Source organism: Palaemon carinicauda, chromosome 2 (assembly GCF_036898095.1).
Source record: "Palaemon carinicauda isolate YSFRI2023 chromosome 2, ASM3689809v2, whole genome shotgun sequence".
NCBI lineage: Eukaryota > Metazoa > Arthropoda > Malacostraca > Decapoda > Palaemonidae > Palaemon > Palaemon carinicauda.
In genome coordinates, this window is record NC_090726.1 from 116,292,065 (window position 1) to 116,314,482 (window position 22,418).

Sequence of the window (22,418 nt, forward strand, 5' to 3'; positions counted from 1 at the left end):
ATAGCTTCTTTTCTAAATTAGCAGGTATGTTATTGAAATGTGGTTTTAATACACTAATTTTTATTGCTATATCAACCAGTTTATTCATTATATATCCAAACATAAAGGATCACGTACTAAAATTCTTGAATCTTTTCTTCATCATCATCATCTCTTACGCCTATTGACGCAAAGGGCCTCGGTTAGATTTCACCAGTCATCTCTATTTTTAGCTTTTAATTCAGTACTTCTCCATTCATCATCTCCTACTTCGCGCTTCATAGTCCTCAGCCATGTGGGACTGGATCTTCCAACTCCTCTAGTGCCTTGTGAAGCCCAACTGAACATTTGGTGAACTAATCTCTCTTGGGGAATGCGAAGAGCATGCTCAAACCATCTCCATCTACCCCTCATCATGATCTCATCCACATATGGCACTCGAGTAATATCTCTTATAGTTTCAATTCTAATCCTGCACTGCCATTTAACTCCCAATATCCTTTTGAGGGCTTTGCTCTCAAATCTATTAAATCTATTGGAGATTGATTCATTATCATACTATGACCCATGTCTATAGAGTAACACCAATTTCACTAAACTGATATACAGTCTTATTTTATATGTAATTTTAGGCGATTTGATTTCCAGATTTTACTTAGACTAGTCAGTGTCTGATTTGCTCTTTTTAATCTTTCACTAAACTCTAATTTTAAAGACCCTGTATTGGAGATCATAGTTCATAAATACTTAAATGATTTACCTCATTAATCTTATCTTTAGGGTTTCTAATTTTCTACCAATTGCGTGCTTTTCCTTTATTAGTTGGGTCAGTGTATCCACCACCAAGGGACCGAGTGTTTCATTAGTCGATTTTCAATCAGAAGCATAGATTTATCAGCTGCTTGTTTGAGGAAGTCCACAAAGAATTCTCCGTTTCATCGCGATTTTGTGAAAATTCAATGTAGGCATCTGACTTGTATAATATTTGAAGTTATTCCAGTCTGCTCCATCTTTATTAAAAAGATGAGTAAGAGGACCTAATTTATGAAGATGCTCACTGCTATAAAGGTCGTCTAGTACGTTCCATTCAAATATAATAACGCTATTGTTGAAACAAAGAGTTAAATCTATTGACGAATATGTTCCATGTATTTTTGTACAGTAAGTGTTGGTATCTTCCTCGTTTAATATATAGAAGTTATGATATCACGCTAGTGGTTCAACCTTGGAACCATTTGTATCAACACTGACACAATTATTGTCCCAAAAGGGCTTGTGGTCATTGGAGTCTCCAAATGATAGGAAATCTTCATAGTTATCTGGGAGTTCTTTTATTACATTTTGCAAATCATAGTTACAAGAGGGTTGATTGTATAAATAACAAATATTAAGAGAGTAATTATTCAGATGTACTTTAACTCCAGACAATGGAAATTCTGATGTGTTAAATTTCTTAGCATCATAAGTTATTTTATTATGCATATAGATCGCAGTTCCTAATTCATTGACTGAAGGGACTGGGCGAGATGCTAGGTTGTAATTCGTTATTGAAGGAAATGTATAGTTAATATGCTATAGGCATATTGCAATAAGGTTATAGAATTTCTAGAGCCTTTGAATTTACTCTAGTGTAAACGGGTTTTATGGCCATTAACATTTCACTGAATTATGTAAGGAATGAACATTAAGGCAATGGAGATTGCCAATCCCAGATTGTAACATTGGACAGGCAAAGGATGTAATATTTAACAGAAATCTTTACATGACAAATCTTTATATAGTCTGACAGATAAGGTAAGGCAAACACTACCAAGATGGCTTTATGAGTTCCTTTCAGCTTTTTAAATTTGTAAATACGGGTAGGACACCACTTCAATATGTCCTCTTCTGACAATTTGTACACAGCAATGCCTTTTCGATGCCAAGCATTAAAAATAAAATAAGGGTTTGTTGTCGTAATGCGTTGGCTACTTCCTTCAAACGCAAGAAAAATAAACCTTACGCCACTGCATTTCATTAGACATCAAACAGCATATACCGAAAGGTGGGACATAAAGCGTTAAAATGGGTGCTTCTAACATGCATCATCCGCCGAGCTCTGTCAACCATTCACTGAAAAGCAGATTTCGGCAGAATGGGATATTCTAATATATTTTCTTACATTAGGAATTGCTTAATGTAATCAATTACACAAAGTGGAGCTGGATTTATCAGGCTTGAGGGAACACTTGGGCATGCTTTTCTATCTTGTTTCTCTTCCTCATGTTTTTATTTTTTTTTGGGGGGGGGGGTAAGTTTTTTATAGTTTATATAAGTAAGATCCATTTTAATAATAACAAATGAGAAGGATCTAAATTTAGTAAGCAGCCCCACTTGTGTTTCATTGCAGCCTTAACTAGCAAACCATGACCATATCTTTTCTTATACCATTCTATTTAGGAAGCGATATGCTCGACCGGTGGTACAATAATTCTTGGTGCAATTCTTTTCTCTTCCTCTTGGAGATCAGTGTCCTTAGGCACATGGTCAAATTCAGAGTTTGAAACCTTTGAGAGGTTTTATAGGTATACATAGCTACAAAGGCTATGGACTTCTTTATTCCTAACTTTAACGAGGGCAATTTTAGCATTTGAAGGATCAGTAAAAAGTACCATAGTTTTCAAAATTTTCCTTGTTATATGAAAGTTTCAATTTATTTCTATCAATTTTCCCGAAAGGTTTCAAAAGTTTGTATTATATTTCATAATTCATATTGTGGGAAGCACTCACGTAATATAGAACTCTCATATTTTCACTTTTACTCCCAGTGCTTTTAGACCCTTAAGGTCCCGCAGAAGAGGGAACAAAAGGTTCATCGTCATCATAATCAGCTGTAGCTAGTCCACTGTAAGGACAAAGGACTCAGAAATGCCCTTCCAGTCGCATCTGTTTATGGTCTTTCTATGCCGGTCTATACCGCTAATTTTTCAGGCTCGTCAATTCATCGTTTCTCTTCCTTTCCCTGCTTCGTTTGCAATCTCCTTCTGTTATTCTTCTTGTCCATTTGTTATCTATCCGTCTCATTATATGCTTTGCCCAAGTCCATTTCTTTTTCTTTCTTATTAGGATATCCCCTCCTTTGATTTGCTCTCCTATCCTTGTTGCTCTTTTTCTGTCTCTTAGTGTTATTCCCATTATCATTCTTTCCATAGCTCTTTGGGTTATAACTAGCCAATGATCTAAAACTTTTGTAAGATTCCAAGTTTCTGAGGCACAATATAATACTGGCAGAACTATTTTCTCCATTAAATACTCATCCTTCTTTCAATTAGCTCTCATTTCCCTCTGGAAACACCTAATTTCTTTCCCTAGTACGTATATTCATTAACAATCTCTAAGAGCTTTATCCACAACCATTATTTGCTGTCTCTATTTTCATTAAATAGCTTAGTTTTACTCATATTCATTTCAGCCTAACATTTCTGCTTTCTCTACTCAAATCTTCTATCATGTATTACATCTCACTAAATAGAATTATACCATCTAAAGATCGCAAGTTGTTAAGGTATTTCCCATTAATGTTAATTCCTACATTTTGCCAATCTAAACTCTTAAAAACTTCTAGACATGCTGTGAATAAATCAGGAGATATGGGGTCTCCTTTCTCAATCAAAATTTTTACACAATATGTAGTTTTAGGATTAGTGTATTACTTGTATAGATATCTAAAAGTGTTGTAACATAAGATTCATCTATTCGTAGGTTTTAAAGGGTTTTTATTACTGCTAAGGTTTTGACAGAATTAAAAGCTTACTCATAGTCTGTCATACATAGTGGTTTGTCATGCTCTGAGGATTTTCTATTAGCTAGTTAATTACATGGATATGGTCAGTATTGAATGCCTGTTAATAAAACCTGTCTGCTGCTCTCTTAGTTGATTGAAGTCTACCTGTTTTTCTATTCGACCAATAAGATCTTTGTAAATATTTGATATATTACTGAAAACAAACTTATTGTGCGGTATTTTTTCAGGTCTCTTGTGTCTCCCTTTTTGTGAATGCGTATAATGATAAAGATTTCCCAAACTGGGGGCATAAAGCATTCTTGCAAACATACTTTGTAAAGTTCAGTAAATTTTATTACTGTACTATGAAATTTCCTCAATCTCTTATTAAATAAATTGTTAGGCCCTCTTCTTCTGCTTTGCACCTTTTTATAAATTCTAATGCTTTCTTTACTTCTACTTTTACTTCTGGTACCGGCTCAGGTGTTTCATAATTTATATTGCAAAGTTATTTCTTATATCACTATCGTATAAAATTAAAAAAATTCTTTGCATTTTATTATCATTCCATCTCCTTGATAATAATTCAATTTTCGTCCTTTAAAGCAAATATATGTTGGCATCCTGTTCCAGGTTTTTTTTTTTATCAATTTGAAGATTCTTCCTTTCTTTAGTGTTTCCTCAATTTTGGTCTTATTGTGTTTACATATTATGCCTAAGTGTTTTAGTTAGTTTATTGGTTTGGATAATTCTGCTAATCCTATTTCATCTTTCTTGGATGTTACCATCATATGCAATTTCTTCTTTATTAGATTTTTTGTTTTCTGATACTTAGCTCTCCATGAGCTTGTTTAGGAACTTTCCTAAATATCTCTTGTGATAATTCATCATCATCATCATCTCCTCCTACGCCTATTGACGCAAAGGGCCTCGTTAGATCTCACAAATAGTCTCTATCTTGAGCATTTAATTCAATACTTCTCCATTCATCATCTACTTTGCACTTCATAGTTCTCAGCCATATAGGCCTTGGTCTTCCAACTCTTGTGGAGCTCAGCTGAACGTTTGGTGAGTGCGAAGAGCATGCCCAAACCATCTCCATCTACTCCTCATCATGATCTCGTCCACATATGGCACTCAAGTAATCTCTCTTTAAGTCTCATTTCTAATTTTGTCCTGCCATTCAACTCCAAATATCCTTCTGATGGCTTTGTTCTTAAATCTACTAAATCTATTGGAGATTTCATTGTTCACATCATGACTCATATGAGGAGCATAGAGTAACGCCGATCTCACTGAACTGATATATAGTTTGATTTTTATATGTAATTTCAGGCGATTTGATTTCCAAATTTTACTTAACCTAGCCATTATCTGATTTGTTTTTTTCAATCTTTCACTACACTCTAATTTTAAAGACCCTGTATTGGAGATCCCAGTTCCTAAATTCTTAAATGATTTTACCTTATTAATCCTTTCTCCCTCCAATGATATTTTATCTCACATTGCATACTCCGTTCTCATCATCTTTGTCTTTCTTCTATTTATCTTCAGCCCAACCTTGTGAGACATTTCATGCATTATGCTAATCAAGCTTTGCAATCTTTCACTACACTCTAATTTCAAAGTCCCCGTATTAGAGATCCTAGTTCCTAAATACTTAAATGATTGTACCTCATTAATCCTTTCTCCTTCCAAGGATATTTCATCTTACATTGCATACTCCGTTCTCATCATCTTTGTCTTTCTTCTATTTATCTTCATCCCAGCCTTGTGAGATATTTCATGCATTCTGGTAAGCAAGCTTTGCAAATCCTGTGGTGTTCTTCTAAGAAGGACAGCATCATCAGCGTACTCTAGGCCTGCTAAATTCCTATAACCAATCCAGTTCAATCCTTCTCCACCATCTCTGACTGTTCTACACATTACAGAATCGATGAGAAGGATAAACAACATAGGTTACAACACATTCTCTTGGAGTACTCCGCTGTTCACTGGAAATTCATTAGATAAGACTCCAGTAACATTAACTTTGCACTGGCTATACTCATGAAGAGACTTAATGAAATTTACATATTTAAGATGAATTCCATGATAATCCAGGATTCTCCACAAAATTGACCGGTGCACACTATCAAAGGCTTTTTCAAAGTCCATAAGTGCCATCAAAATGGGAGTTACCTGATGAATGGGAGTTAGGAGTGTTGGTGAAAAAAAAAAAAAAAAAAACCTGACTAATTGCAATAATTACAGAGGCATAACACTTACGTCAGTTATGAAAATATATAGTATGCTCATTCTAAAGAGACTGGAGAGCAAGGTTGAAGAAAAGCTGAGAGATGAACAAGCAGGATTTATGAAAGGTAGAAGTTACACTGACCAAATTTTTATTTGTAGACATGTTGTACAGCAATGCGTAGAATATAAAACTTGTGATAATTACAATATAATTTTTTTTTAATTATTATTCATTTCTTTTTTACCTGCTTCCATTTCATCAAGTATCTGAGAGTATCTATTTTGCATTGCTAAATTAAATTCATATGATTTTGCTCTTATTACAAGAGTGTTTATTTTCGTCCTTGAAATTAGTTTTTCTTTCTTTCCTTAGATCTAGAAAAATTTTACCTATCATTCTATGTTCGTTTGACTTTAATTTCTTTAACACTTACATCTTTAACTAAATTGCCCTTTTCAATGAGAATAAAATCTATTTTGCTTTCCGGTTCCCCATTAGTGCTTCTCCATGTCTATTTTCTGTTCCTTTTTATAAAGAAAAGGTGTTTATGATTTTTAGATTGTTTCTTTCCACAAATTCTACAAGCAGGTCACCTCTTGCCATTTTTGGGCCTACTTGAAATTTGCATACAGCTGTTTTTCCTCTCTTCTTTTGATCTACCTAGTATTGAAATCCCCCAAACCTAATGTAAATTTTGGGTCTTTTCAAAGATATCTCCAGATGTTCATAAAAAAAATTATTTCTTCCTCTATATGTGATGTTATTGGTGTATGCGTTTGAATGACCCTCAGTTTATACTTATTTAGTTTGATAATCAATCCTACAATCCCCTCACTGACTCAATAAAATTTCTGCAGGATTTCTATTAATAAGAAAACCCACTCCATTTTCAATGCTCCTTTCGTGACTTCTGGAGCAAAATATATGACCCGCTTTTAACTTTATATAAGATCCCCAGTTGTTCTACTTTCACTCAATTCTATTCTATCATAATTCATTTATTTCAGCTTTTATAGTAACACAGCAAGATCTTCCTCTTTACACAGGGTCCTGACTTTGTACCTTGTGTGTGGTTAGTTTCCAAAGGTGGCCTATTTTAGGTCAGAGAATTTAGCAATCCTGCAGTGGGACGAATTTGCTCGCCACTTATTTATGACTAAATTACATTACTTACCAAATACCTTCGGATAAAGGGTCTTCGACACGGTAGACATATTTAGCACTCCGAACACCTCAAACTACACTCGATGGACCTACTGGTCATCTACTCAAAAAGTTTGTCACAACGACATAGGTTATGCCCGATTTTGGATTGGCCTGATTGACCCCATATTTCTTCAAGAACCAATCGGGAGGGGGCTCAGTACCGGCTATGCACTCGCTAGTCTGCAACGTTGTTTGCCACATTGACATACCACAAGCTTGACGGTTAATTTTTGTCATAAAGGCAAAAGCTGGTTGGCACTCAAACAGGGCAGCTATAATCACGCACGTTCATTTCATAAGTATATATACTGTATATATATATATATATATATATATATATATATATATATATATATATATATATATATATATATATATATATATATATATTTATATATATACATATATATATATATATATATATATATATATATATATACATATATATATATATATATATATATATATATATATATATATATATATATATATATATATATATATATATATATATATATATATATATATATATATATATATATATATATATATATATGTATATATACATTATTATTATTATTATTACTAGCCAAGCTACAACCCTAGTTGGAAAAGCAGGATGCTATAAGCCCAAGGGCTCTAATAGAGAAAAATAGCTCCGTGAGGAACGGAAATGAGGAAATAAATAAATGATGAGAACAAATTAACAATAAATCATTCTAAAAACTGTAACAACGTCGAAACAGATATGTCCTGTATAAACTATTAACAACGTCAAAAACAGATATGTCATGTATAAACTATAAAAAGACTCATGTCAGCCTAGTCAACATGAAAACATTTGCTCCAACTTTGAACTTTTGAAGTTCTACTGATTCAACTACCCGATTAGGAAGATCATTCGACAACTTGGTAACAGCTGGAATACTGTGTAGTATTGAGCCTCATGATGGAGAAGGCCTGGCTATTAGAATTAACTGCCTGCCTAGTATTACGAACAGGATAGAATTGTCCAGAGAGGTCTGAATGTAGAGGATGGTCAGAGTTATGAAAAATCTTATGCAACATGCATAATGAACTAGTTGAACGACGGTGCCAAAGATTAATATCTAGATCAGGAATAAGAAATTTAATAGACCGTAAGTTTCTGTCCAACAAATTAAGATGAAGATCAGCAGCTGAACACCAGACAGGAGAACAATACTCAAAACCAGGTAGAATGAAAGAATTAAAACACTTCTTCAGAATAGATTGATCACCGAAATTCTTAAAAGACTTTCTCAATAAGCTAATTTTTTGTGCAATTGAAGAAGACACAGACCTAATGTGTTTCTCAAAAGTAAATTTGCTGTCGAGAATCACACCTATAATTTTAAGAGAGTCATGCAAATTTAAAGAAACATCATCAATACTGAGATCCGGATGTTGAGGAGCCACCGTCCTTGACCTACTTACAATCATACTTTGAGTTTTGTTAGGATTCAACTTCATACCCCATAATTTGCACCATGCACTAATTTTAGCTAAATCTCTATTAAGGGATTCACCAACCCCAGATCTACATTCAGGGAATGGAATTGATGCAAAGAGAGTAGCATCATCTGCATATGCAACAAGCTTGTTTTCTAGGCCAAACCACATGTCATGTGTATATAGTATGAAAAGTAATGGACCAAGAACACTACTCTGTGGAACACCGGATATCACATTCCTATACTCACTATGGTGGCCATCAACAACAACTCTTTGAGATCTATTACTTAAGAACTCAATAATAATGCTAAGAAACGACCCACCCACTCCCAACTGTTTGAGTTCGAAAACAAGGGCCTCATTATTGACACGGTTAAAGGCAGCACTAAAATCAAGGCCAATCATACAAACTTCCTGACCACAATCAAGGGATTTCTGTACAGCATTGGAGATTGTAAGAAGGGCATCACAGGCTCCAAGGCCTTTGCGAAAACCAAATTGCAAACTAGGGAATAGATGATTACCTTCAGCAAACCTATTCAGACGTTTTGACAGAAGACGTTCAAAAACTTTAGATAATATGGGAGTTATGGAAATTGGGCGGTAATCAGTGGGACTTGAGCTACTACAAACACATTTATATAGAGGAGTAACATTATCAATTCTCCAACAATGCAGCGAGAAATGAAGTATAGGGTTGGGCACTGGTTTTAAACGGATTCTCCCCAATGGTGCCACATCTTCACAGATCACCAGCTTACCTTTCTCCAAACCTGCTCCACCTCCTTACCCTCTGTCTGCCTCCCTCTCTCTGTTTCTATATAAATTTGTGTATTTCTGAGATTGTATCCGAAATTCTTCTAACTTTTGCTCCACGTGACCATTTAGTTAAATTGAAGGCATGTTTTCTGTATAAAGGTTTCACCCATCCTAAGTTTGGTATTAGAGCAGGTGCCCTCCCATGCTCATATGCCGCTACACTGATAAACACTCTCACGATGGATCCTTCCCTTGCTTCAAGCTTGCAATATGGACAACTTCATAACAAAGTTAAGGCAGTTATCCATAATGTGAACAGGTACTTCTTGGAATAAGAAAGATAGAAAGAAAGAGAGAGAGAGAGAGAGAGAGAGAGAGAGAGAGAGAGAGAGAGAGAGAGAGAGAGAGTAGTAAGGAGGAGATGAAGAATGGGGCAGTGATTTGTAGAAACATGGCAACGAAAGGGGAAACTGTATAAAACAAAGTGCCCTACATTATCATCCATTTTTAGTGCACTGAGTATAGTTCACTCTTAATTTTAACGTGAATGCCAAGGGGTGTCCTAAGATGAGAGATTTTATAAAACATAAAAGATGTAACAAGGTATGAAAAATTGATGATTCGGTGCATTATAACATTCTACAGCCGAGACTAAGTAATATGCTCTGATGTCCACAATCATTTCATGTGTTGTTCCCAAGAAATGGGATAAACCATATGTTGTCCAAAAACAATAAATACTGAAGATAATGTCCAGAAAAGGAGGTGTCTATTGACTATGAAGATTAACAATAACGTAAATCATTAGAATATCGCTGGAAAAAAATTCAAAACCATTGTTTGCAAAACACGGATGAACATGGACATTACTTACTGACGACAGTGTCAGATAGAAATGGTTGTCTCGAAGAAATGAATAATGACCTTACTGTCAGCTACATATCCTTGATGCTGAGATACTGTCTGAAAATATCAAATGACCCAAGGAAATGGATACTGAAGCTGTTATCTTGAAAAAGTTAGATATATCTAGGAAAAAAAAAGGACTGCATTGTTTGAAAAAAAATTGGATCCCCTTTTAAAATCAACACTAACGATAATGCCCGAAAAAAAAAAAACGCGTAACATGTCAATTAATACTAACAATGTTGTCCAAAAATTGGATGCTTTTGAACCATTAACCCTGGATAGGTACGCTACTTGGACACCCCTTTAAGGGTATACTCGGTCGCGCGTGACCCCGACGCAAAAAAAAATTCTTGAAAAATCTGTTTTTGCAGTAACCTTTTTTTTTTTTTTCCCAAAAAAAAATCAATGAATGCTTAAAACTACTGTAAAGATAAATACTACTCATCTGCAGAAAAACTATTTATTATAAATATTTAAAAAAATTAAGTAGAAAAAAAAGACCTTACATAAAAATTCATAAAAAAAAAATTATACATATATACACAAATCCTTTTAGGAATTGATTCTTGAATGTTCAGGACACATCTTGATGTATTTTGGATGAAGTCGGACCCATGGAGGTGAAGATCTGAAATGAGAAAAAAAGGGTAACTTTTTTTGGCCAAAAAAATTTGTCCAAATTTCATGAATTTTTTGGGGTACCCAAATGAAATAGGAAGTGGCTAATTTTTTTAGGGAATAAACATATGTTATCCTAAAATAGAAATATGTAAAAAAAATCTTCATTATTTTTTAAATTACATTTATATCAGGGGCCATATCTAAAGGTAATTTTTTGAGTACTTAGAAATTTCGTAAAAAAAAATACATATATTTAATATATAATATCATATTTATGCAGGTAAAAATATACCAAAATATCACAAAATTCTATAGGGAACAGGAATATATAAAGATAGGGCAACTTACGCTTCGGATATGTCCACAAAATGGCCGCCAACCACACTGACTCAGACTCCCTAATCTGCCACCTGAAATGTAGGAAGGGTATGTCAATTTCAAGGTATTATTTACTAATCTAATTATTCTTGGATATGCATAAAAATTGTATGGTGGGTTGCTAGATGATTGTCGATTATTTTACGACTATCAAATTAGAATTCTGACCCAAAACAAAATTTTTGAAGGGAAATAAAATCGAATTTTTTTTTTAATCAATATAATATTTTAGCTAAAAATATTTGATGATATTCAATCAAAAAAGAAGTAAACAAAATTTTCATGTTGTAACTTACCAATAACGCTGCGTTACAGTTTGGACAGACGCTACAGTTTGGACAGAGGACACTCTGGTGGATCAGACAAACAAGACTCTTGCACCGGAGACACGCAGTGTTTGTCTTGCGGTCGTCCCTAGGTGGGCAGCTGTGACAGCGAATCCTTTTAGGGAGATTTTTGTGGCCAACGGCAATTTGAGGTCTTGGTGGTTCCCGCTCAGTTATCTTGAAAGTATCCACCATGACTTAACGGAGTCCCTTCGACAAACTGTGTGACGTTAGATACCGATGTATTGCCTGGGGAGCACACAACTCGTAGGCGATATCTCTGAGGAACGTTCGCCTTAGCATTGTCTTGGCGAAGGGCAAGCGCGTATAGAGAATATAAGAATTTACCATTATTATATTCAATATCCCGTAAAAGAGAGTCAGAGGCCAGCGTCGTGACTTACGAATACAACTAGATGTAGAACACATCTGGTCGAATGTGTCTACACCTCCCTTGGTCATATTATAAAACATCTGAATGTCGGTCTTCCTTTTTTCGACTTCAGACGGATCATGATGCAGGGAACTAAACAGCATCACCTTCTTAGTCCTACTAATTTGCTGACACTGTAGAGTTAGATTGTGTTCGTAATTGAACACTGCCACTGAGGCCTTTGGGGGAAGCACCTTCTCCATAAGTTCCTTAGGAATATAAGGCTTTTGGCGAATGGTGCCACACAAATGCATGTCCTTATCCAAGAGTGACAAAGCGAGCGGTAGCGTCGTGAAAAAGTTATCCGTCGTCACTGTGCGGCCACTTCTCTGAAAAGGTGCCACAAGATCAGACGTAAAAACTTCTCCAAGCGTCGATCCTCTTAGTATCTGGACAGTGTCCTTCCCCAAGTAGGCAATCGCATTACACATGTAATGTGTATCGGCATCACACGCCAATACAATCTTGATACCATACCTAGAAGAAGGGAAATAGAATTAGTAACTAATAAAGGTAAAAAGATAAAAAGAAAATAAAAAAAAATACACAATATACAATTATATTACTAATCAATATAGTTATAATAATAATAATAATAATAATAAATATATAAGAAAAACATTTACAAATACGAAAGATGAATTATCAGATAAATAAATGACCAAGTTATACATAGATAGAGATAGATAGAGATAGAATAGATGATATAATATATTTTAGATACATAAATCATATAGCAAGTTCTTTACTTCACAAAATAGATATATATATATATATATATATATATTTATATATATATATATATATATATATTTATAAATATATATATATATATATATGTATATATAAATATATATATATATATATATATAAATATATATATATATATATATATATAATATATATATATATATATATATATAGATATATATAAATATATATATATATGTATATATATATATATATATAATATATATATATATATATATATATGTATATATATAAATATATATATATATATATATATATAAATATATATATATATATAATATATAAATATATATATATATATATATATATAATAAATAAAAATTTTTTTTATAAATATGTGCAAATATAAAAAACAAAGAATTTTACTTACTTAGCAGGTTTATTTGGAATGTACATGTTGAATGGACAGCGCCCCCGGAAAGGGACAAGCGGTTCATCCAAAGTCAGATGTGGTCCTGGGCTATAATTGCTTCGACAATTGGTCACCACGTGATCGAAGAGTTTTCTAATGGGTGCGAGGCGATCCATTTTCACCCTCTCTGCTCTGGTGGCCGAATCATCGAAGCGAAGAACCCTCACCAACAGGGTGAAACGACGCTCGTTCATTGTACATCTGTACAAAGGATTTCCCTCTGTGAGGTTCCACATGTCCCAGGTCGGTGTATGGTTGTCCCACCGCACTGCCGTCATTATTAGGATACCAATGTCCCTGAGGGCAACGTTGCCCCTATGATGGTAATGACTCCTCAATAGGGCAAGGCATTCATTAGAATGCAAAACAACCTTGTCTAGCATGCAGGCGCTCAAAAAGAGCGAGAAAATGTCGGACACTTTGCTCGCTCCCAACATGAGAGAAGTGGGACCCCCAGGCTCAATCCTTGGTGTGAAAATATGGGGGAGGGTGGGATTTGGGTCTCTATGCCAAACAGTACCGTCGCGACATTCAACCGATTCAGCATCTATCTGGGTGATTGCCGTCCCCCTGGCTGCCTGTAGCTCCCCCCTTTTCCTCTTTCTGCTTTTCTCCTCCACTGGCGTGAGCTGAGGTACCGTTACTGGGGGCTGACCACGTGAAGTAGATGGCACAGGAGTTGTTATTGTGCTGGCTGGATCAACAACAGAACCAGAAGCCCCAACCCCCTCTTCCTCCCCCACATCGTCGTCAGCTTCTCCATCTCCATTGCCTAAGCCGATAATTTACGGATTAGGGGTCACCTCCTGTTCCTGCCTGACCTCCTGCTCCAACTCATCAATATTGACATATTCATCGTCAGTGACGTCATCGATCTCCAATGCATCATCCACATCGCTATCTAACTGCTCTAAGAGCTGATTTATGGCATCCAAGCCCAATGCTTCTCTCTTGCTCGCCATTTTGATAACTGCAAAGAATTAGAAAAAATTAGAAATACGCATTCGATGAAAAATGGATCCCCTACCAATATATCTAAGGAAAAAACAATGTCATGCATGGGTAGCCAGATCATCTAGAAACACTTTCCAACACTATAAAAATATAAGTTTTGCGACACTATTTGCCAATTTCTTACGGTAACATGACTAAGCAAAAAAATGCAAAACAAATAAAAAGGGGCACTCGATGAAAAATGGCAACGTGCTTATGGTGGGCATTTCAGAAAAAACAAATTTCAGCCACGTGGTAGACAAACCATCAAGGCACATTTTCCGACAAATAAACATCTAAATGAATCATTACTCTGTGATAGTTCCTTACTACGTAGTAATTTTGAAAGAAATGGGAAAAAACGAAAAAGTGGCAATCGTAGGAAAATCGAACACATACCTATATATACAGCATATCTGGCTAAAAACAAGGTAGGCATGGGTAGCCAGATCATCTAGAAACACTTTCCAACACTATGAAAATATAAGTTTTGTGACACTATTTGCCAATTTCTTACGGTAACATGACTAAGCAGAAAAATGCAAAACAAATAAAAAGTGGCACTCGATGAAAAATGGTAACGTGCTAATGGTGGGCATTTCAGAAAAAACAAATTTCAGCCACGTGGTAGGCAAATCATCAAGGCACATTTTCCAACAAATAAACATCTAAATGAATCATTACTCTGTGATAGTTCCTTACTACGTAGTAATTTTGAAAGAAATGGAAAAAAACGAAAAAATGGCAATTGCAGGAAAATCGAACACATACCTATATATACGCCATATCTGGCTAAAAACAAGGTAGGCATGGGTAGCCAGATCATCTAGAAACACTTTCCAACACTATAAAAATATAAGTTTTGCGACACTATTTACCAATTTTTTACGGTAACATGACTAAGCAAAAAAATGCAAAACAAATAAAAAGGGGCACTCGATGAAAAATGGCAACATGCTAATGGTGGGCATTTCAGAAAAAAAAATTCAGCCACGTGGTAGACAAACTATCAAGGCACATTTTCCGACAAATAAACATCTAAATGAATCATTACTCTGTGATAGTTCCTTACTACGTAGTAATTTTGAAAGAAATGGGAAAAAACGAAAAAGTGGCAATCGCAGGAAAATCGAACACATACCTATATATACGGCATATCTGGCTAAAAACAAAGTAGGCATGAGTAGCCAGATCATCTAGAAACACTTTCCAACACTATAAAAATATAAGTTTTGCGACACTATTTGCCAATTTCTTACGGTAACATGACTAAGCAAAAAAATGCAAAACAAATAAAAAGGGGCACTCGATGAAAAATGGCAACGTGCTAATGGTGGGCATTTCAGAAAAAACAAATTTCAGCCACGTGGTAGGCAAACCATCAAGGCACATTTTCCGACAAATAAACATCTAAATGAATCATTACTCTGTGATAGTTCCTTACTACGTAGTAATTTTGAAAGAAATGGGAAAAAACGAAAAAGTGGCAATCGCAGGAAAATCGAACACATACCTATATATACGCCATATCTGGCTAAAAAAAAGATAGGCATGGGTAGCCAGATCATCTAGAAACACTTTCTAACGCTAAAAAAATAAAAGTTTTGCGACACTATTTGCCAATTTCTTACGGTAATATGACTAAGCAAAAAAATGCAAAACAAATAAAAAGGGGCACTCGCGGAAAAATGGCCAACATTCTAATATACGGCATCTCAGATAAAAAAAAATTCATGCACGTGGTAGCCCTACCATCAAGACACACTTTCCAACAAATAAACATGAAAGAAAATCAATACTATATGGCAATTCCTTACTAGCCTACGAAGTAAATTTTTACAAATATTGAAAAAAACAGAAATCGGCAACTGCAGGAAAATAGCCAATATACTAATATCTACGGCGTATCTGGCAAAAACAAAGTCACGCATGGGTAGCCAGATCATCTATACACACTTTCCAATGCTATAAAAATAAAAGTTTTGCGACACTATTTGCCAATTTCTCACGGAAAAATGACTTAGCCAAGAAATGAAAAAACTGAAAAAGGGGCACTCGCGGAAAAATGGCCAACATTCTAATATACGGCATCTCAGATAAAAAGAAATTCATGCACGTGGTAGCCCAACCATCAATGCACACTTTCCAACAAATAAACATGAAAAAAAATCAATACTATATGGCAATTCCTTACTACGTAGTAAATTTTCACAAATATTGAAAAAAAAACAGAAATTGGCAACCGCAGGAAAATACCCCTCATACCAATATTTACGGCGTATCTGGCAAAAACAAAGTCACGCATGGGTAGCCAGATCATCTAGACACACTTTCAAAAACTAAAAAAACAAAAGCTTTGCAACACTATTTGGCAATTTCTTACGGAAAAATGACTTGGCCAAAAAATGCAAAAAACTGAAAAAGGGGCACTCGCGGAAAAATGGTCCTAGTCATGATGAACGGCATTTCAACTAAAAAAAAAACCACGCACGTGGTAGCCAAACCATCCACCAAGACTTTCCACAACTGATAACCTATACAAGTTGCACCATTCTACGACAATTTCATAATACGTAATAACTTTGATAATTATGCAACTTACCTTAGAAGGGTAAACTCGGTCGTGCTCAACCCCGACGCGTCTCAGAAATCTGGGAAGGAGTACAGCTACAGCGATGCACGTCTGGACACTACTAGAGCGTGTAGGCGAGTGACCTGCTGCAGGTCGATCACCCACAAATTCAGTCACGGGGGTGAGTCACGCGAGAAAAACATCTTTTGTTTTGACGCTCGGGGTCGCGGACGACCCACCGTACTGTTCCAGGGATTAATACTAAATATAATATATAAAAAAAAAAAACTTTAATTCTAAACAACAGGTTACAAGAATACTAACATGACAAAAATCAAAGACCGTAGATATTGGATACTTACAATACCGTAAAAGAAAATAAATGGCAGTTGATAATGGGTGCTGATTGCCTTTGTGCTTAGACCAAATTATTATTATTATCACTAGCTAAGCTATAGCCTCACTTAAAAAAGTAAAATACTACACGGGAAAATAGCTCAGTGAGAAGAGGAAATAAAGAAGCATAGAATAGTGCGTCTAAGTACCATAAACTATGAGATCTCTAACCCAAGACAGTGGAAAAACCATGGTACAGAGACTATGGTACTACCCAAGACTAGAGAACAATCATTTGATTTTGGATTGTCCTTCTCTTAGATGTTGATAATGTTCTAGCAATCATACACCCGTAAACAATGGATACTGACCATAACTTCCAAAATAATGGATGTACCAAAATTTCAGACCCATACAAAAAGAATACGAATGTTCCAGTCCGTAAAAATCGTTAGCCATTAGACGGCAGACATTGACTACACTATCCAAAATAGAAAGGCTGTACAGAGTGAAAGCTAACAATAATGGCTGAAAGATCTGATATCCCTAAACAATGTATACAAATGACTCGGTAAAAAACAAAATCAAATAACTTGAAAAAAAAAAAAGTTCGAGATATTCGATCCTAAAAAAAGGTAGGCCTACAAATATAGAATGTCACGAAGCAACAAATATTGACATGGTATATATATATATATATATATATATATATATATATATATATATATATATATACATATATATATGTGTGTGTGTGTATACATATATACATGTAATGTCCCAAGATAGTAAATAATGAATATACGGTGTTAATGCAGTATTGCGTATTTCAAGACAACGGATACTAAAGATAGTGTAAAACAAAATATGCCCCAAGTCAACAAACACTGATGATAGAGTAAAAATACATGTCCTAAGACAAGGTTGCTGATAATAGGGTAAAAAAGAATAAAAATATAGTTAAAACTTATTATTTCCAAAGACTAAAAATATTATTACAATAAATATATATGATCCTCTCACAATGGATGCTGATGATGCAGTAAAATTATGTCCCACGACGATGAACACTGATGATGTGTAAAAATATAATGTTTCAAGACACTGGATACTGATGACATGGCTAAATATTAATGTATCCTAAGAAAGAGAATAATGACAATACCGTGAACAGACAATAAATGCTGTTGACATAACATAAATATATCTGTCAAGACAGTGGACACTAATTATTCGGTAAAAATATATATCCCAATACAATCTATACTGGTGCCATGACATAGATATATGTCCCAAAACAATGAATCAGGCCTACTTCTGATAGGGTTAAAATACAATTGAAATGTAATATGTCCCTATACAATGCATACTAATAACATTGCTAAACATTAACACATCCCAAGACGATGAATACTGACGATACCATCAAAAGACAACGGATAATGATAACACGATATAAATATATTTCCCAAGACAATGGATATTGATGATATGGTAAAAATATAGTATGTCCAAACACAATGGATACTGATGACATGCCTAAACTTTAACATATCCGCAACATAATGAATACTGACGATACCACCAAAAGAAAACAGATACTGATGACACGATATCAATATAAAATGTCCCAAGACCATAGCTACTGATGATTCATGAGAATATAGTATGTACCAAGATATTGGATAATGATGATACATTAAAACATAATATGTCCTAGGACAATGGATACTACTAATCAGGTAAAAATATGTGTCCCAAGACAATGGATGCTGGTGAAGCAGTAAAAATATGTCCCAAAACAGTAGATACCGATGATATACCTCAGAATTAATAGGTCCCAAGACGATGAATACTGATTATACTGTCAAAAGACAATAGACACTATTGAAACTATACGAATATATGTCCCAAGACAATAGATACTAAGGATACAGTAAAAAACATAATATATCCAAAGGATATGGATGATGAAAATATACTGTAATGTTTCCCTACACAATGGATACTGATGAAACATGAAAATATAACATGTCCCAAGAAAATGGATATTGATGATACAGTAAAATTATATTACGTCCCAAGACATTGGATACTGCTGATATGATAGGAATATATGTCCCATGACAATAGATACTGATGGTACTGTGAAAATATGATATGTCCTAAGGCAATGGATACTGGTCGGAATCATACAGAGATTCCCAACAAATTTAGATATAATAGGAATTTTCACTTGATAACCATAAGATGAAGGTGTTTTTAACAAAATTATATTCTTATTCATTATAAATGTTACCTGTATTATATTATTAGGTTCAAACAGAAGAGCATGTCTAAAATCTTTACTCCCATATATCCGTATTCTGTATCCAAATAGATAACTTTTCAATCCCTCTCTCTTTAAGCTTGTTATACATTGATATCAATATTCGTATTGCTAATTGCCAGATTAACCGACTTGCGTGCATATAAAGATTGCTTTCTAGAGCGGCGCCCGAATCTTAAAATCCCAAGGAGAATTAATGCGCCTGAAAGCGCGGCATATTGCTTTGTAACTTTCGTGAAGCCAGCCCAAGTGCTTCGCTTCCAGCATATGCCATTTGACAAGCCTGAAAGAAGTGTTCCCGATTAATCCCCCTACCCTATGGATTTGCCACTTGTATATGAGGACCACCCGCTAATACTTCAATCAAAATTCCTACCTGACCTTTGCCCCAACTATATTAGTAAAGACTTATATCCAGTCCTCTCGAGTAAAGGATTCAATCATCTGCCTCAACGCTTTTTCCATTTGCAATCGGATTACCATGCCTTTCACAGCGGCATTCCCTTAAGCTAATTTTCTAATCCTTACTTTTGAATCTTTGACCCGCCTTCTCTTGGCATTTCTACCCAATTATGTTCATTCATTCCAGACAGGACACCATTTTTTTCGTTATGGCCAATGTACGCATCAATGGGCGGACCTCGCAACCTCATCCTTCCAAACCGGGAACAGAAGACAACTCCCCCAAAGATAGCCGCCCCCTTCCAACCTGTAGACGGATTGCCTGTGGCTATGAAACCAGAACAAGCTTTTATCCAGAGAAGTAACGAACTGCATTTCATCCTGAGCAGTGAAGACCATCCCTTTACCTAGAGAAGAGAACTTATCCAGCAACAGTGTAGTGACTGTACCAACCATGTGTCACACAATTGTACATAATTCCTTTTGCATATATTATGCTTGTATCTTCGCTCTTCCCTCGTACTAAACGAACATGAAAATTCATGTCTGCTGTTTCCTCTGTAACATTGTCTGTCTTGATAACTTGTTATGTCCTGTTGCCTTGAGGTTTTGTATATAAAGGAGAGTGTTCTATAACAATATAACTCAGTTGATTGCATCCTGCCTTTGAGTTCACAACCCTTCTCTCGGCTCGTCACATTGGTGACCCCGGAAGTCGACTCGCTCCCACTGCCTTCCACCCCCACCTCCCTCGCCCCTCCATCGTTGGTACTATGACGGAGACGGACTCTACTACAGCAGTTGGCGATGCGGCCGCCCCATTGAAACTTTCACCGTTCGCCACCGGAGAAGCGTTTGCCTGGTTTCAGCGTGCAGAAGTCCACTTTCGTATCAGGGGCGTCACTCGCTCAACCACCAAAGCGGATTATGTTCTCGCGGCGATACCCAAGGACACCTTCCCAGAAATATCCGACTGGCTTTGTGAACAAGGAGACACCCCAATAGCGTATGACGCCCTCAAAACATACCTTCTGCAGCAGTACTCGCCGTCGCCAGCCGCCCGTATAGCAAAGCTTTTTCAGCTTCGCAACAACCGTTGGGGGACCAAAGGGCTTTGCTTGCCCTCAGGGAAATGACCAGTATCGCTCGCCTTCAACCTGCCGCAGACGGCTCTCCTCGTGAGGTGAACCTACTTCGTGCCCTTTGGATACACCATTTACCCGAACCTGTACGCGCTGCCATACCCGATGTCGATAGTTTACCCATAAAGGACTTGATGATCAAAGCCGACGCCCTTATGCACAGTCACTTCAAGACCTCCATCAACGCCTCCACCCCTGACGACGAGGATGCCTATTCAACGTCAACCGAAGCTGACAAAAATGCCGTAGGACATACACGCCTACCCCGTGAAGTGCCGAAGCGGCGACAAAGCCGCCCACCACCCATCAATCGCTCACGCCCCAACAAACGACTTCTACAGCCACTTACTACCTCCCATCCGCCGCAGTTTTGCTACTACCACTTCAGATTCGGGGCAACCGCGAAGAAATGTGCCAAGGATTGTCAGTGGCCAAAAAACGTGTAAGTAGGCCATCACTTGTGGCGGTGGCCTCCCATGTTTCTAATCTTTTCTTTTTACAGGATGCAGGAACGGGCGTGCGATTTTTGGTAGACACGGGTGCTTGTCGTTCTCTTTTGCCAAGGAAACTCTTCAAGGCACGACGTAGTCTGTCTACATCTGCCGACGTCCGCTTAGTAGCTGCCAACGGATCTGCGATACCCACCTACGGTTACGAGAACCTCACATTATCGTTCGGAAATGGTAAATTCAATTGGAAGTTTCTCGTTGCTGACGTCACAATGCCAATCCTCGGTGCGGATTTCCTCGCTCATTTCCACCTTCTGGTCGATGTCGCCCACCGACGATTGGTCAACGCAGACTCGTACTTGTCGACACCTCTTCAACCCGCCCCCTCTAACCTCGCTCTCCACATCAGCGCACCCACGGATGCCTACGCCCACCTCCTCACGTCGTACCCGGAAGTTTTCCGTCCAGAATATCGCCAAACGCCCACGGTTCCTGCAAAGCACGGTATTTATCACCATATCAAGACGACGGGACCCCCAGTCTTCGCAAAATTCAAACGTCTGGCACCGGAACGATTAGCAGCCGCCAAACAGACGTTCGCCGAAATGGAGAAAATGGGCCTTTTCCAAAAGGCCGCCAGCCCATGGTCGTCACCCTTACACATCGTTCTGAAGAAAGACGGCTCCCTCCGTCCGTGCGGGGATTACAGGCGCCTGAACATGCAAACAGAACCGGATCACTACCCCCTCCCAAACATTGCCGATGTGACCTCCTACCTGCACAAAGCGAAGGTTTTCTCTACGCTCGACCTCCTGAAGGGGTATTATCAGGTGCCTATGAACCCAGAAGACATCCCCAAGACCGCCATCACCACTCTGTTTGGTACATACACCTTCAATTACTCCTGTTTTGGCCTTCGTAATGCT